The 15,781-nt window shown below is 39.5% G+C and overlaps 1 protein-coding gene across 4 annotated transcripts in view; it reads right to left on the reverse strand.

Annotated features, from left to right (window-relative positions):
- The window catches only part of specc1 (sperm antigen with calponin homology and coiled-coil domains 1), a 76,028-nt gene that overhangs the window by 42,502 nt on the left and 17,745 nt on the right, over positions 1-15,781 (reverse strand). The gene's annotated exons all lie outside the window — the stretch shown is intronic.

Genomic DNA, 15,781 nt, shown 5'->3' on the forward strand with positions numbered 1-15,781 from the left:
AAGAGAGTGTTAACATCACATCACTAATTAAGTGTCCATGATATCAATAAATCCACACACTACATTACATCTGATTAATCTGACTGTTCAGCCAGAGCAGTAATAGTAGTTGAGGAGATTCTGTAAAGCTGCAGAAAAAACACAATGCAGATTTTGCAGTTATCAGTACACAAATACATCAGAAACTTCTAATTCTAGTTAATCTATTAAGGTGCAAGAACTGAATTTACTTTAGGATCTTCAAAGAAAAACATTTACACAACAGGCATGCAAGTGCAAACCTTTCACAAATCAAAGCTAAAGCCGAGGTAGTTAACAGCTATCTTCACCTTAATTTAGTGCTGTCTTCGATGTAGGTCGGCTCAGGACCAGGACCATTTATAGTTACATCTAAAGAAGCACTAAATCTGTGAAAAGAAGTGGAATGGGCAGGTAAATGGCTTACTGTGGGTCATTCCTCCTCCAGAAAGGAATAAATCCACATGCAGTCTGTGGAAACTAGCTCTTCTTAATAGGAATATGCAAATACTGGGAAACAGCAGCTCTGAACAAAAAGAAGAAAATCGTTCCCTATGAAAGAGCATTTTCACTATTCAGTGTATCATGAACTGTTTTATACCTCGTCACAAATATTAATCTGTTGATTATAGCTGTGGTATTTTTATACATAAGTTATACCACCAGTATTTGTACAGCAGCTGCAAAAACAGCCTTCATGCCCATATGAAATGATTGCGTTGTTTACATTAACTAATTATCTAAATGAATTTAACAGAATGACTTCCAGTAATGCAAAGTTGGGGTTTTTTTTGTTTTTTTTTAATGAAAAGTCAGCCCCTCAATCACAGTAATGCAGTATGCATGCTTCTTTCCTGCTAATGAAGATAAGCTTTCAAATCACAGTAGGAGCCGTGTGGCTGGACACAGTCCAGCACTGGCCAGTCAACTGCAGCCCGCCTGCCTCCCAGCCAAGAGGTGACAGAGTGCACAGTGAGTAGAACACACCAAGCCTTCAATTTACAGAGCAGGGGGATCACGGGTGAGGAGTCACGATGGAATAATGACTGCAGGTGGTCAAGTGTCAGACAGCTGGCACCTGAAATGATGCATTGGCATCACCACCATAATAAACAAGCTTTGGAAGAGAATCTCTTACTGCCACTCATCTGTCTTCTCCTCTGGTTTCCAGGAAATGTGATGTGCAGTTTTCCAGTCAGGTGGAAGAAGAGAGGAGACACAGAAACACAGGCTGTTTTTGGACTTCCTGTTGTCCTACTGACAGGGCATGAAATAGGTCAACAGGCGCCCTTCAGTCAGATACCAGGACTCAGGCATTCCTTTCTTCTTACCGGAGAGGAAGATAGACAGAACTGAGGCTCCATGACTGTTGCACTGACTGAGTAGGCATTAGCGTGGATGGTAATCTGTGTTACAACAGCTCAGTGCACCACTGTAAACCATTAAACCCTTTATTTTGACAATACAATTACTTTTTCACTGTAAACAACTTCAAAATCAACAATTTTTTTTAAAATAAAGATGCTTCTGTATATAGCACAAACATGTTTAACAACAATTCCTAAATAAATTCCTGATCTTTAACTCTACTCTCATTCTAGGACAGTAAATCATATTTAAGGTAATAAACAAGAAAATGGTTAATACACTAATAACTGAAGCTCCTTCAAACAAGGGCATCTGTGTGAAAAAGCCTTCCTGTATCATCATGCTTCAGAGATTTACTGGAGGCTCACTACAGTCTGACACCTGTCGTAAAAACCAAGTTCAAACAATGACTGCCTGTCTGCATTTGGGATGCAAAAAAAACCCAAAAAAAACAACTTTGGAAGAAAAGTCAACACACTGACTTTCAAGACCAATAAATAGATATTTACCCTTTTTTAAATGATTATTTCCTAACAGCAGATTTCTTAGCTAGTCCTTACCAATATCAGAAAATGGGTCTAAGCTGGCTGCACAGCCTCTCTGCCATGAGGTTGGCAGTGCAATTGTACACATCATCAACACAGTAGACTCCTTTGAAACTTTTATTACTGGGCTGAAATGAAAACAAAGAACTGCTCATTTACTAGCAAACAGAAAGCCTCCTGAAAAGCAAGAAGCCTCCCCAATCTCCTCTGTAAGCAGAGGTGCAGAAAAACACCCCACAATTAATCTGATGCCATTGCTGTGACCTGCCAGCAGGTGACATGTTGATCAATCGTGCCAGCAACTGACCAAGCAAACCTTCCACCCAGTCTTTAAAAGAAGACATAATGTGTGCAAGACTGAGCTGAGATACTCATTTCTGCCTGAAAAGCGTACAGCTCTGTGCTTCCTCTGCAGCACAGCAGGGAAGTGCAGCATGAGAGCTGGCAAGCCACAGAGGGACACTTGGCCTGAGTTCTTTGGCTCCTTTAATCATTTTGATTGAATCATTGAAACTGGCCTGCATGCTAAGACTTTTAACACAGCGCCCTTATGCTGATCCACCCGCCTTTACATTACTTATAGAGCCAATACCCTACAGAGAAATCCAATAGCAGAGGCCATGAGCAGGCCAACTGAGAGGGAGGATTTCTCTTTGCTCCACATGGAAAATAGTTTAACACTGGACTCACAGAAGGAATAATATGGCATTTTACATGACAGCAAGTTTAAGGGATCAGTGACTGTGATGGGCAACAGGTTTTATTACTAGATTTAAGCTTCTGATGATTTCCATCTGAACTTTATTCCTTTAGAATGACTGCTACAAGGCTGTATTAAGCTTCTGTGATTGACTTTCCTGGAGTAATTACAAAAAGGAAAAAAAAAGAAGCATATTCTGGAAAGATTAAGCAACAAATAGAAATGGTATTTGCAACTTTGCAACTTATAATCTCAAGCTACAATAAGGAACAATGGGGCACATTCTACTGACCACAGTTTAACACATAACTGATTCAGAGAGGAAACTGATTCAAGATAATAATGCAATATTGTATATGCACAATTCAGTTTTAATGAACTTTTGATGCAAATTCAAACCTATGATAGCTCTAACTGACTCTGCTGACTTCTCAGGGGATGGATAGGACAACAAAATTAGCCGTGTCTCACAACTTACAAGTACTCACAAACTCACCATGTTCTCAGCACCACTGAGAGTGTGAGGTGAGTGAACTCTGCTGCACCATTTTCTGGTATGACTGGACACTGGGACAGATACAGATTATTAACAAGATGACACCCAGTACAAAGTGATAGTTGTGCGATCTTTCTTTGGCCTGTTGTTCTCAAGACAAAAACTGGGCCAACATCCACAGAAAGGCCAGGATTATCATTCCCAGACTGAGGATGAACCGCAGCCAGCTGCTGAGATATACAAACCACATCAAGTCAAATTTGATTTGGTATGCATTGAGCACACAATCACAGGCTTAGTGGCTTGCATGTCAGTTCCAGCATTTTTGTAAGGGTGTCCGTTTCATACATGTATTGTTAGCTGCTCTATCATAAATTTGTGAGTTTTATGAGCTGAGGGATGAAGGCAAAAAATGTATTAACTTTGATGTCAAGGCTGTAGCCTCTGTTACACAAACAGGACATTTAAACAGCGCACACCTCCCTCTACAAACAGAAAGCACTGCAGAATGGATGGTGTATTCACTGTACCTACTGCTAACTGCCATGGAAAATTTGACTGGTTTAACTTCCTCACAGTGTCCTGGCTATCAAAAGCTGGACAAACGTGCTTCCTCATCGTAAATCCCTGCTCTGCGTCAATTTGCTCTGATATACCGTTGAGATGGCACATCCACAGTGACTGGCTCGGAGTGGAAGTCTGCTCTGAATGGGAGCACAACCAAGAAGCATAACAGCACAAACATTTACTGTTAGTTTTTAAAGTGTCTTAATTGGTGAGTCAAAGTATCAGCTCTAGACTGGAATTAGGATACTCGGGGGTGGTCTGGAATATCTCTTTCAAAGCTAGCCATGACAAATACATCTTCATTTCTGGAAGTTATAACAGTGTCAATAAGCAAAAATATCTCAGTGTTTAAAGGAAAGGGGAAGGCAGATGTGTGAAACCTGAAAATTGGATTCCCAGGAGCATACCAAGCAGAAGCCATGCAGCGCTTAGTTCTACTTAAACATACCAAAATATAGCTTCCTGTGTTAGTTGACCATGACCCATACACAAATGCACAAAAAAAATTGTGAAAAGAAGAAAAGAAATTCTTAATACCAAGTTATTTAGACTGATGTCTTAAGTCATTCCAAATCAAACAGCTTAATGTTGCTGTACCGCTAATAACCTGAGTGTGGACAGAAAGAGCAATGTTATTCTAATGACAACATGCTAAATGCCACATAAATAATAGCCCCATTTTGAAAAACACTTTCTTCTTCTAAATTTTTGGCTGTGTCCTCACACATTACAGCTACCTTCAAGCATCCTAATCAAAATTCTGCAGAGACCAGAAATGTTTGAAATTCCCATTTTTGACCATGTGAAAGTCACAACAATCTATTTTACCTCATTACACAAACATGTTTTAACTTTTTTTAAATTCCTGAGCCCCAGACGTGTATGATTGAGTTGTAGGCCTGAAAATAAATCCACTGTTATTGGACTATATTTCACTGACAATTCATCAACAGCCGACAACTTGCTGACCGCAGGTTTGGCTGCTCTCCTGGTCAGGGGAGAAGGAAGGCTCGTTGTAGTAGTAGCCATCAGTGTGGTTTGCCTGTGATAATGACCTGCTTATCAGTGCAGCAGACAGCTCACTCCTTAGACTTCCACTTCAGAGATAACACCATCAATCAAATCCGAACAAGTTCCTCCTGTTCCCACGTTTCTACTCCTACTTCATGCACCAGAGCTGTTATTTTCCTTTTCATTCCCAGTCTGACAACCCTCAGCAGGCTATTTCACTTTCTGGGTGGAGCAGAAGCTAAAGGAGAGTGCAAACTTCACTTCCCCTCTCTATCAATATATTGTTGCTGAGCAGATAATGAACCAATGATTTTATAGAAGACTAAACAATATTTTCTCTGCATCCTTGGCCTCATCCTTCTTGGCATAGCTTGGTGTCAAGAGAAGGCATAATGAGAACTATGATGATCAATTCTTATTTACAACAACAGCTCATCTGGAAAAAAATGGAGAGTGGCTTGATAATAAAAATAGGTTAATTAACAATATAGCTGAATGAAGGTTTCATTTCATAATGGAGGTTCATGTGGGAGGCCGGAGCAACCACCATTAAGTACTGTATTTAGTAACTGCATTGTTTAAGTACTTTTCATAGCTTAGAGAACACGATTATTAGGCAAACAATCCACTCTGATTCACTTTCACCACACAAACCTCTAAACTACCTTTGATTACCAATCACACAATTACTTTGTACTAAGAATTATATTTAGTCTTAGTGCAAAGTAATTTTACTTTGTACTCACACGATGCTTAGTAAACAGATAACAATTAGTGAGATCAAAGGTTATATCAACCTTCTTGGTTCCTGCTTTTTAATTCAGTATGAGCAATCTTTTGTGTATAATGTATTAACTGTGTGCTTCTGCTGTATGCACACACTGGGAAGACCTAATCTTTTCAAGCATGCTGCAGCCTGCAACCACTGCCTTCCAATCTGAGCCTTCTGTGCTCTATCATCCAATAACACATGCCACTGCTATGAAATGATGCAGCTTACGCCCACCGCTGATAAAATACTGTGTGCGCGTGTGTGTGTATGTGTGCGCCCATTCCTGTTGCCAGAGCCAGGTCACTTGCATCTAAACATGCAAATATAATCACAAAAGAGCTTAAAGATGTGATTAAGCTCTGTGTTCAATATTTTATATCAAGAGGCTCTGCACACATTAAAAGATTCAAATTCAAATTTTTTACAGAAATTTTGAAAGCCTACAAAGATGCAAATTGACCCGGTTGCCTCAAGATGAGCTGCTGAGAGTAGTTCAGAGGGACTTTGAAATAGGAATCTTATGACGGCACAATGAGCCTGGAGCATTGGAAAGATGTGATGTGATGATCTCCTCTGGCAGGTTCCCTCACGCTTACTGTCAGCCAAACCCTACTCAGCACTTGCCTCTTGTGTATATATACAAATACAGACCTGTGCTGGCTGACTAAATGCAGAAAGACACCAGATCCAAAACCACACACGCATAGTCTGGAGGAAGAAAGCGGCAGCAAACTTCTAACCTGCTTAAACAGCTTTGATAACTCCAGGGCATAATCAGTCAGAGCTTCAGTCGGTACTCATTAATCAGGACTTGTTTGCTAGAAATGTACTTACATGTTGCAAATTGTATTTAGAAAATGCCCATCTTTGTTTTTTACTTCAAGTGAGAAAGATGAACCAAACACAGAGAATATGTGATGCTGAGGCAAACCACGATAGAAGAAGCAGACCTGACTCCGTTTCCTCCTGCCTCCCTGTTTGGTTCCCCATGTTGGTCCGCTCTGCAGCTCCCACACTCCACACCGGGGCAGACTAATCCAAGAATCCGTAACTGCGGGGGTAGAGGTGCGTGTGCACAGGAGTGGTAGGGTTGTTTCTTCTGTTCAGCACCCAGAATCAGCACTGGCTGGTCACATAGAGAGGATGCAATAGGATGTAAAATTCTTCTTATTCCTCCCACCTTCTTCTCTTTTTCCTTTCTCCTCTCTTTCCCTGGACAGTAGAAGTGTATGTGTCTGCATGAGCATGTGTGAGGAGACAGGCTGCTGTCCCGTCAGTGAGTGAGTGTATGTGAAAGTGTGTGAGTGTGTCCTCCAGGATGGTGACAGTATGACACACTGGCAGACAGGCGGGCAGGCAGGGAGCGTCGTGTGCACTTCATTATAGCTCTGATGACTGGAATCAGCTCAGAGGAGGCGTGGCTTCCTCTGCCGGCCAGACAGACACACACACACACACACACACACACACACACACACACACACAAAAACACACCTCCCTCCCACTGCTGCCAGCCAGTTTACTCTCACCAGTACCAGCTGAACAATGGTGAGATGATCTGTCCCTCACTGGTACAAAAAAGGACAAGTATGAGACAGAGAAGAGGGTGGAGGGAAGGAGGAAGGAAAGAGGAGGAGGAGGAGGAGGAGGAGGAGGAGGAAAGGAAAGGCAGTATTTGTATTTTTTGGCAGACGGTGGTAGAGCAGCTTTTGTCTCTTCTTTTAAAGTGAACTTTCTTCCATGCCTGCTCCCACATGCAGAATTACAAAAATTTCACCAAAATCTTTCACTGTTTTCCCTAAACCCTGCAGGGAACAATAGCATGTGAGTGTATGTGGGTTTGCCTACATATGTGAAGGAGGGGTGCTAGCTTTGGTGTATGGAGTGAGTGAGAGGAAGGCTTGTGTTTTCTCTCTTTTCTCATTCATAATGTAAGTGTTAATGACAACTGGAACAACACAAAAAAAAAAGCTGGAAAGGAGAATAACGTATGTTCAGCTGTAGTGGCCTCTTGTTTGGGTCCCCAAGCTTAAATGTCGTGTTTTTGAGCTACTATCAGGAAAATCACCAACACTTGAACAAAATATACTTGTGTCAAAATGAGCCTGTACTCCAATAAAGAGACAAGGTACTATGATGGGCCAAGTTAATCTCTCTGAACCCAAAAATCAAATGTGCACGGATGTATTTATCCAAAATTACAATTCTTCTTTGCTGCACCATAATTTTTTTGAAAGCTACACGTGACACAGATAAGCACTGATATTTTTAGGAGGATGAGCGTCTGTTGCATAAGCTCGGAGCCACTGCCTTATTTCCTTTCTGTAGAAAAGAACTGTGAAAACTAAATGATAAGAAGAATAATGTAAGGGGCATTTACAGTTGTACATTTTTTTTAAGCTCAATATGCATTTGAAAAGCCTTTTAAAAATCCTCTAGTAGCTGCAAGGAAGATCTAGTTAGTTACATGATTCTGCCCACGTCAGCCTGAATATTCAGCCCTTTGATACAATACTGTACGTGGTGGTTCTAAGTCATATGAATGTTGCATAAACTGCTCATACTGCTTACTCTTCATTTCTTAATATTCTCTTCTCTCCTCTTGGAGCAGGACATCCACCTTGGTAAACAAACATGCATCTAATCCAACTAAGAATGTTCTCCTCGCTGCAGGATGTCCATCTCTGCAGGTCCAACAGACCTCATAATCTGGCAAGACCACTGCTCTTTGTCTAGTGTCTTTTGGTGACTTGCCGGGGTCACAGACTTCTAAACAGAGAGATTTCAGACTTCATGCCAAAACCCTGGCCAACAAATCTAAAAGAGCCACAGCTGATCCCAGATACAGCAGCAAAGCTATAAATGCTTTACATAATTTTTTTTTTTTTAACATATTATGCAGAATAAGCAGATGAGAACATAATCATACTGTATACCACAGTGTATATATGGATGGGTCTTTAGGGGCAATAACTTTTTCACACAGGGTCAGGTAGGTTTGGATAGCTTTTGTTTCCTTAATAAATGAAGTCATCATTTAAAAACTGCATTTTGTGTTTACCTTTGTCTAATATTAAAATTTGTTTGATCTGAAACATGAAAGTGTGACAAATTTGAGAAAAGAAAAAAAAAAAAGAAGAAGTCAGGAAGGGGTCACATACGTTTTTACAGCACTGTATAACTTTTTGTCATGATGCTGGGCTATTGGCCCTTATGTTCTTTTAGTTGTGTTGTGAATTAGGATCTTAGTTTATTATTGTTTTCTGTTGAGTTATCTGTGTTATGTTTTGTTTCCTGTATCCTCCTGTCTGGTTAGTGTTCCTGTGGCTTTCTTGGCCCTGTTTAGTTCCCTTCCTATTGTTTCCTTGTGCATGGTATTTAGGTTCCCTCTGTGTTAAGTTTACATACATGTCATGTTTAGTCACTTCCTGTATTATTTTGACGATCTTGTGTTCCTTGTGCTTCGTGTTTAGGTTTTACTTCCCCTTGTTTCATCAGTGTACTGTATTTTTCGGACCATAAGGCGCACCGCATTATAAAGTGCAATATCAATGAATGAGTCTATTTTCATACACAAGGCGCACCAGGTTATAAGGCGCATGATAAAACATATGTAGAGCAAAACAAAAGCGCCAGGTAAGTTGAACTTTATTCAACTCATTCACAATAATTCAGAATATTGTTCAGTTGTAACAAATACAGAAAAATACATACATTTTAAATCATTCATCTTCCGCAAATCCATCAAATTCCTCATCTTCAGTGTCTGAGTTGAACAGATGGGCGATTTCGGCATCAAGCATGCCGGGTTCCCTCTCGTCATTATCCGAGTCAGTCTCATTGTTGTTACTGTTTTGTTTTGGTAGCGGCAAACAGCAACCATTTAATTGTTAATAAAAGGGCAACTTTTGCTGGCAATCTCTCGCCATCTTCTTCAACATCTTATAAGACGCTACAATATATTCTTTATTAATGAGGGTAAGAACAAGTCATTTCTTCATTTTATATATAAGCCCTTCATAAATCCGTACTGCTTGTACGCTGTGGCATTGCCCGGACCTCTCTTTGGCACCGAGGGGGACAGCACACACACCTCGAATTCGTCCTTTAGCAACTTTTGAGACAGCCAACAGCGAGTTTTGTTACACAAAAGTTAGCAACAGTGCCAGCCGCCGATTGCCAGATTACACATAAATATACAGGTCAGCATAGATAAAAAATAGTCCAGTAACATGTAGAATAAAATCCATCGTTTTCTGTGGTTTACTGCTTACAGTTTCCATTTTTGGAACAATGCTTCCACTTCTTGTTAAATTTATCTCCGGCGGCTTTGGCTGCTTTCCACACCTGCTGCGCTGCACTCACAGCTTGTTCCTGTCTAATATCATCAATAGAGTTATTTTGTGAATCGATGATGGACTATTTTAGAGAATTCAATGAGGCCTTTGAACTGATCTGCCAGACCTGAGGCCATATCGCTGCAGACCACGCAATGGTGTAGTGGTGTGGGTGCCTCGGCCATCGGCGGTCAGACGGCAGCGCTCAAATTACACAGACCGACCGACATTTTCTAACTATTTGAAAAGCGTATGCTGGGTGTTACCCCCCTGTCGTATGCTTTGTACGCTCTGGAAAATGTCGATATTTGTTAAGCATCCCTTACCAAAGTCGCACTAAAACATTTTGACAGATTTTTGAGGATCAAGATCAGTAAGCGCAACAAGAATTCATACATAAGGCGCACGTGATTATAAGGCGCACTGCTGATTTTTGAGAAAATTTAAGGATTTTAAGTGCGCCTTATAGTCCGATAAATACGGTATTTCGTTCACCTGTGTTCTCACCTGTGTTCTCACCTGTTTCCTTTTCCCTCGTTATCCCTTTGTGTATTTAAGTATGTGTGTTGTTTAGTTCCTTGTCGCGTCGTCAGTTAATCGGTTTTTCCCTGCTGTGTGCTTTATGCCATGTTCTAGTATTTTTGGATTAAAGCTTTAAGTTATTTTTAACCTCCTCGTCTGAGTCCTGCATTGGGTTCCTCTGCCTCGCTTGCCACAGCACAAACCTGGCACTTTTACTGCTTGTGTCAGTGGGTCTGTCTCTTACGGCTGAGTGCTTACGCAGGCTGAGGTGTCTCAGTGGACTGAGTCACATTTGATTAATTTATCTGACAGATATGAGGAGCTCAAGGACGATACCTGTTTCTCCTCCCATCTGACACAGGCTGACAGGGCCCTGCTGGGACCATGTGCTTTGGCTGAGTCTGGTGTCTGTGCTATGCATAGTAAAATTCACACACAGTCTGGGTCCATAATATCTGAAGCACACCTCTGTGTCCTATTCCTTAACTAGTGCTGATGGTAACACCAATAACCTTAGCAGAGTGTACCTGTAAAAGTATTCTCTCACTATGAGACAGTATATCACTATTCCTGGTTTCATTTCAGCCTCGGTCCTGAGTTACACTGAGAAAGCACTGCACTATCATTTAGGAGAAGGACACCTTGGAGAAGAAACATAGAAACATTCAAGTGCATGTATTTGAAAATAAAATATTTCCAAACATATGAAAGAAAGCATTATATTATGTATGTAATATGATTATACCTCCAGTATATCTCAAACCCATTTATACTACAAATTTATACTAAATTATTATATCAATTACTGATAAGTTCTTATAACAGCCATTACTACTTATGAAGTCAGTGCTCCTCGACCTTTGTCAGAGTTGTAACCACTGGAAGATCAAAATGCATCACTGAACATCAGCTGACTTGCAAACATGGATCAATAAAAGTGGATAAATGCAGAAGTAAAACAACGTGAATATGAATTGTGAGTCTTCACGAACCCCACTTCAGCCATTTAAATAAATCCAATGCAAAGAAGTCTGACTAACCTCAATACCAGCGATCAGAGTGAAAGCAACAACTGCACAGATGTGAAAGAAAGCAACGATCAGTAAAAGCAGTTTATAAGAGTTATGCATTTGCGGTTGTACTCATCATGCTTGTTATTTATAGAACAGGGCAGTTTTATCTCCTTCTCCTTGCAAACTCCGCAGGGACTCCTCTGAGTGAAAGCTTTACTGAATTATTGATGAAGAGTTTTAAATAAGTCATCAGGATGAGGCTGGGTTTTAACCCGTTGTCTAACAGCACGGTAGAGTTGGTAAAGTGCCAAAGGGGATAGGGGGATAGACTCAATTAGCAAAAATAACAGTTTTGACTCATTAGTGTGGCATGCTGTGAGGCCAGGCCATAGACTATATGGGGCAGACGAGGGTGGGGTAAGACTGGCAGTCAGGGGAGCTTTTTTAGAGACTACTGTAATTGTGTCTCTGCCCCATGACTCAGAATATTTTGTTCCCTTAGACCCTCCCTACTCACCATTACTCTATTCTTTCAAGTCTCCTGAAAGTACAGCAGTGTTACAAGCAGCTCCAGTGTGATGCATAATTTGCATTACAAAGCCAATAACTGCATAGACAAAAACTACATAGAGATGAGAATTTTTTCAAAGATTATGATAAAATATCAGTTCACATCTATTTAATTTTATTAATAGAAAGAGAGGAACACCACAGAGCAGTTTCTAAAGACTGTTGCACTAAGCTGAATTTGCTCCCTGAAGTTGTATTAATTACCACAAGAATTATGCTGTGTTTGTTTATCTTCCCCAAGTGTGCACAATATCACATCTGACCCACTTCTTACAAATCTCCAGAAAAATAAATTATGCATCAGTTCTCATTAAACAATAATATACTTTTTACTGACTGTTGCACAAAAATATAAGGTCATCACGTGGGACAAACAACTGTGCACTGCTTAATCATGAGTCTTAAATAAGGTAACATGAGTATGTTTACCTACTTTATAAGGATTGTGTCATGAAACCACAGTCACAAAATACAGGTGGACAGCTTCTGAGAAAAGACTCAATTACTGCTTGACGGGTATGATGACAGTTCTGCTGCAGTGTGCCTCAGAGCCCAGTAAGCCTTGATGGCTTTATGTCAGCATGTAATGTCACTTATCCGCTACGGAGCTCATGTGTTTATGACTAACGTGAAGGGTGACGGTCTCACTAAGGCAAACCCGATGACACATTTGCATCATGACATTTTTATTCCAAAATGTCACAATGCAAATGTTGAATATTTTACTTTTCTCCTGACTCAAAAACTAAATCTTCTTCAAACAGATGCTTTTCTTCTCTTCCACATCAATAAATGCAAAACACCCAAGACATTTCAAAGCATCACATCTCAAACAGTTTGAAAACCCACAGAGCACCACCCCAATCTATATTCAAATCCTGTCATTCCCCCCGTGTGAATATTTCAAAAGAACTATTAGATTTACTATTGAAAGCAGCAAGCTAAATGATTGCCATGAGCTGTATGCATGGCTAACCAATGCTGTTATTTCACGTGTCACGTAAGCTTGATTTTTTGGAGACACATTTGACATGTCCACTTATTGTCCATGTCTTGATGTGTGCCATCTCATCCCAGGTGCAGCATAACACAGATGGAATGAAGGGAAACATACAGTAAGAACATCCACTCCTTGTGTACACAAGGTTGGTATATGCCTGTTAGCCTAGGGTTCCCTTTAGAAGTTTATATTAAGTGAGCGTAAGTTGAGTTCATATTTTGATTAAATCTATTTGATGAGAGCAACATATTTTGGGATTTGGACACATAAAAGGAAAATGAAGGTGATAAAATCTTTTGGATGTTTTCGTTACTGCAGTCAAACTAAACAGCAGTTGAGATCAGCAACCAGGATGAAAAACAATCTCTGAGTGAGCTTGTGTTACATAAAAGATTTCATTTTCTCGGATATAAAATGCAGTCGTATGACAGCATCACAACTCTATTTTAAAAGAAGTTTTCCTCTATGATATATTGCTGTATTTAAGTTGAATTTGATAACAGAAATTTCCAAGCAAAACTAGACCAAAGCAAGTTTGTAATGAATTTATCATGAATAGCACAAATTGGGCATCTGTTCTTGTCCTTGGGTGTGAAAAAGCTTTGAAAAAGCAAACTTTGGTTAATTAGAGCCCAATCCAGTGAAAGCTGATCATGGTCTAATTGTGTATGAAAGGATCGAGAGCCTCACTTGGCTGTGGTTTCTCAGCTCCTCTGGAGTCTTTTGTCAAGTAGAATTCAATTATCTGCGCTTAAGCACAAGAGCCCTTTGAAGAACAAATTCACCAGAGCACAGCATCCACACACACTGTGTGGATGGGCTGCCATAAACAAACAGCTTTCTCCCACACAGAGGACTTCCAAGGGTATGCACAACATTAATTACCTCAAACAAATCCCTGTCATTATCACCCGCCATATTTGTACGACATGTAATGTGCACTTTGCTATCATGTAGTTGTTCTGTTTATCCAGTAGCCAATACAAAATGCAAAACCAACACACAAGGCCATGGATCGTAAAATACTTTTAAGTTACTTGCATCCTAGTTTCCCAAAGATAAAGTACTACATGCTGAGCTACCATTACTTAACATCATCTTAGTGCTAAAGTTAACATTCAGTATAGACATCCTTTTATAGCCTAATGGAGATCTAAACCAAAATTTTAATCACAAGTTTTCCTCTCTCCATTTTATTTAATCAACAATAATTATTACATAGTCTAACGGTTCAAGAACCCCAAACACTTCTGAAAAATTACTCAGCTTTTTTGCATACCATATTTACTAAAAGCAATGCTGTTGTAATTGGAAAAATAATTGAAATGCCCACTCAAACATTACATCCTACAACACTTCTGGCTTGTAGTGTGTCTAAATGTAATAGACGACTAAATAAAACTTGACATTACCTTAACATTGATATTTTTCCTAATATATATATATATATATATATATATATATATATATATATATATATATATATATATATAAAATTATAATGAAGACATTATATGGGGAAAGTCATGCATTCAATATGGTAATTGTTTTGAAGATTTCCAGTTTATTTAAATCTCCTTTACTTGTCGTAATTATTGTTGGTTGTACCAGTTCTCCTCTGACTCCCTCTGCTCCTCTGATTTGGGGAAATGAGGGCTGGCACAAAACAGTGGATAATAGGGCAGGGAGCTTGGACTACTACAGCAAAAAGATTTTTACATCAATTATTTCAAACACAAGCCAACAGAAGTGTGTCCTTGAACCTCTGGACACAAAACAGGTTGCACAATTCACACAGCTACAATAGCCACATTTATAGAAAACATACTACATTCAAATAAAATGCATCAATGCTCTTAAAGTATGGTTCTAACATACCAAAGTATTCAGCAATAGAGCTGAAACAATTAGTCAATAAGTCATTCAAAATACATGAAATGAATTTGCAGCTTATGATAAGTTGATGAGTCATCTTTTGCTAACCAAAATGCAAAACGCAAAATGCAAAAAATAAATAAATAAATAAATATGATTTTAATTTGAATGTTTTTGGGTAAAGAAATAAATGACAGACACCATCTTGGGGGTCGGGGAATTTATAATTCTGCATTTTTATTCATGATGTTTCACTATTTTCTGCAATTTAATTCAAACAATTTAAAGATAAATATAATAAATAAGAACATAATCCTATAACTAGATAAACGCAGTACCAGCCAAAGGTTTGGACACACACCCATTCATATGAATGGGTGTGTGTGTTCCCTATAAAAGGTTTAACAAAGAAGAATTTCTCACATGCAATGCAAACACTTGTGTTGTCTTAATTGTTAATTCATTCCCTCCTAAAATAAAAAAACAGCATATTCAAATGTACAGAGTTGAACATGTGTTTTTTTTTTAACACTTTCATCCAAAACATATCCTGCTGTTCAAAGGGCTGAGCAGATGTCTAAGGCGCAGACTATGAATGTGTCTAGTATCTCATTTTTGGCCCAAAATCTTGAGAATCTAAGTCCTTAGACACCTGCACTTCACTAGTGCCAACAAACTGTGAAAAAAATAGAGTCACAAGGAGAAAAAAAAAAAAAAAAAAAAAAAGGAGTAAGAAGTAAAAAGAAGCATCTGTAAAGCTGCCAGTTCCAACCAGCACCTGGAGGCCCACAACAGACAACTTTAGTGATGAAATGTGGCCCTCTAGTGGCTGCAAGTCCAACTCCTTCAGCATGGCACATCAATACATGTGCCTGAGCCAAATCCAGCAGAACACCTCTGGGACATTATGTTTCGGTACATTCGACACCGCCAGGTTCCACCTCAGACTGTCCAGGTCAGTGATGCCCGGGTGCAAATCTGAGAGGA

This window comes from Archocentrus centrarchus, chromosome 14 (assembly GCF_007364275.1).
Source record: "Archocentrus centrarchus isolate MPI-CPG fArcCen1 chromosome 14, fArcCen1, whole genome shotgun sequence".
In the NCBI taxonomy this organism is placed as follows: Eukaryota; Metazoa; Chordata; class Actinopteri; order Cichliformes; family Cichlidae; genus Archocentrus; species Archocentrus centrarchus.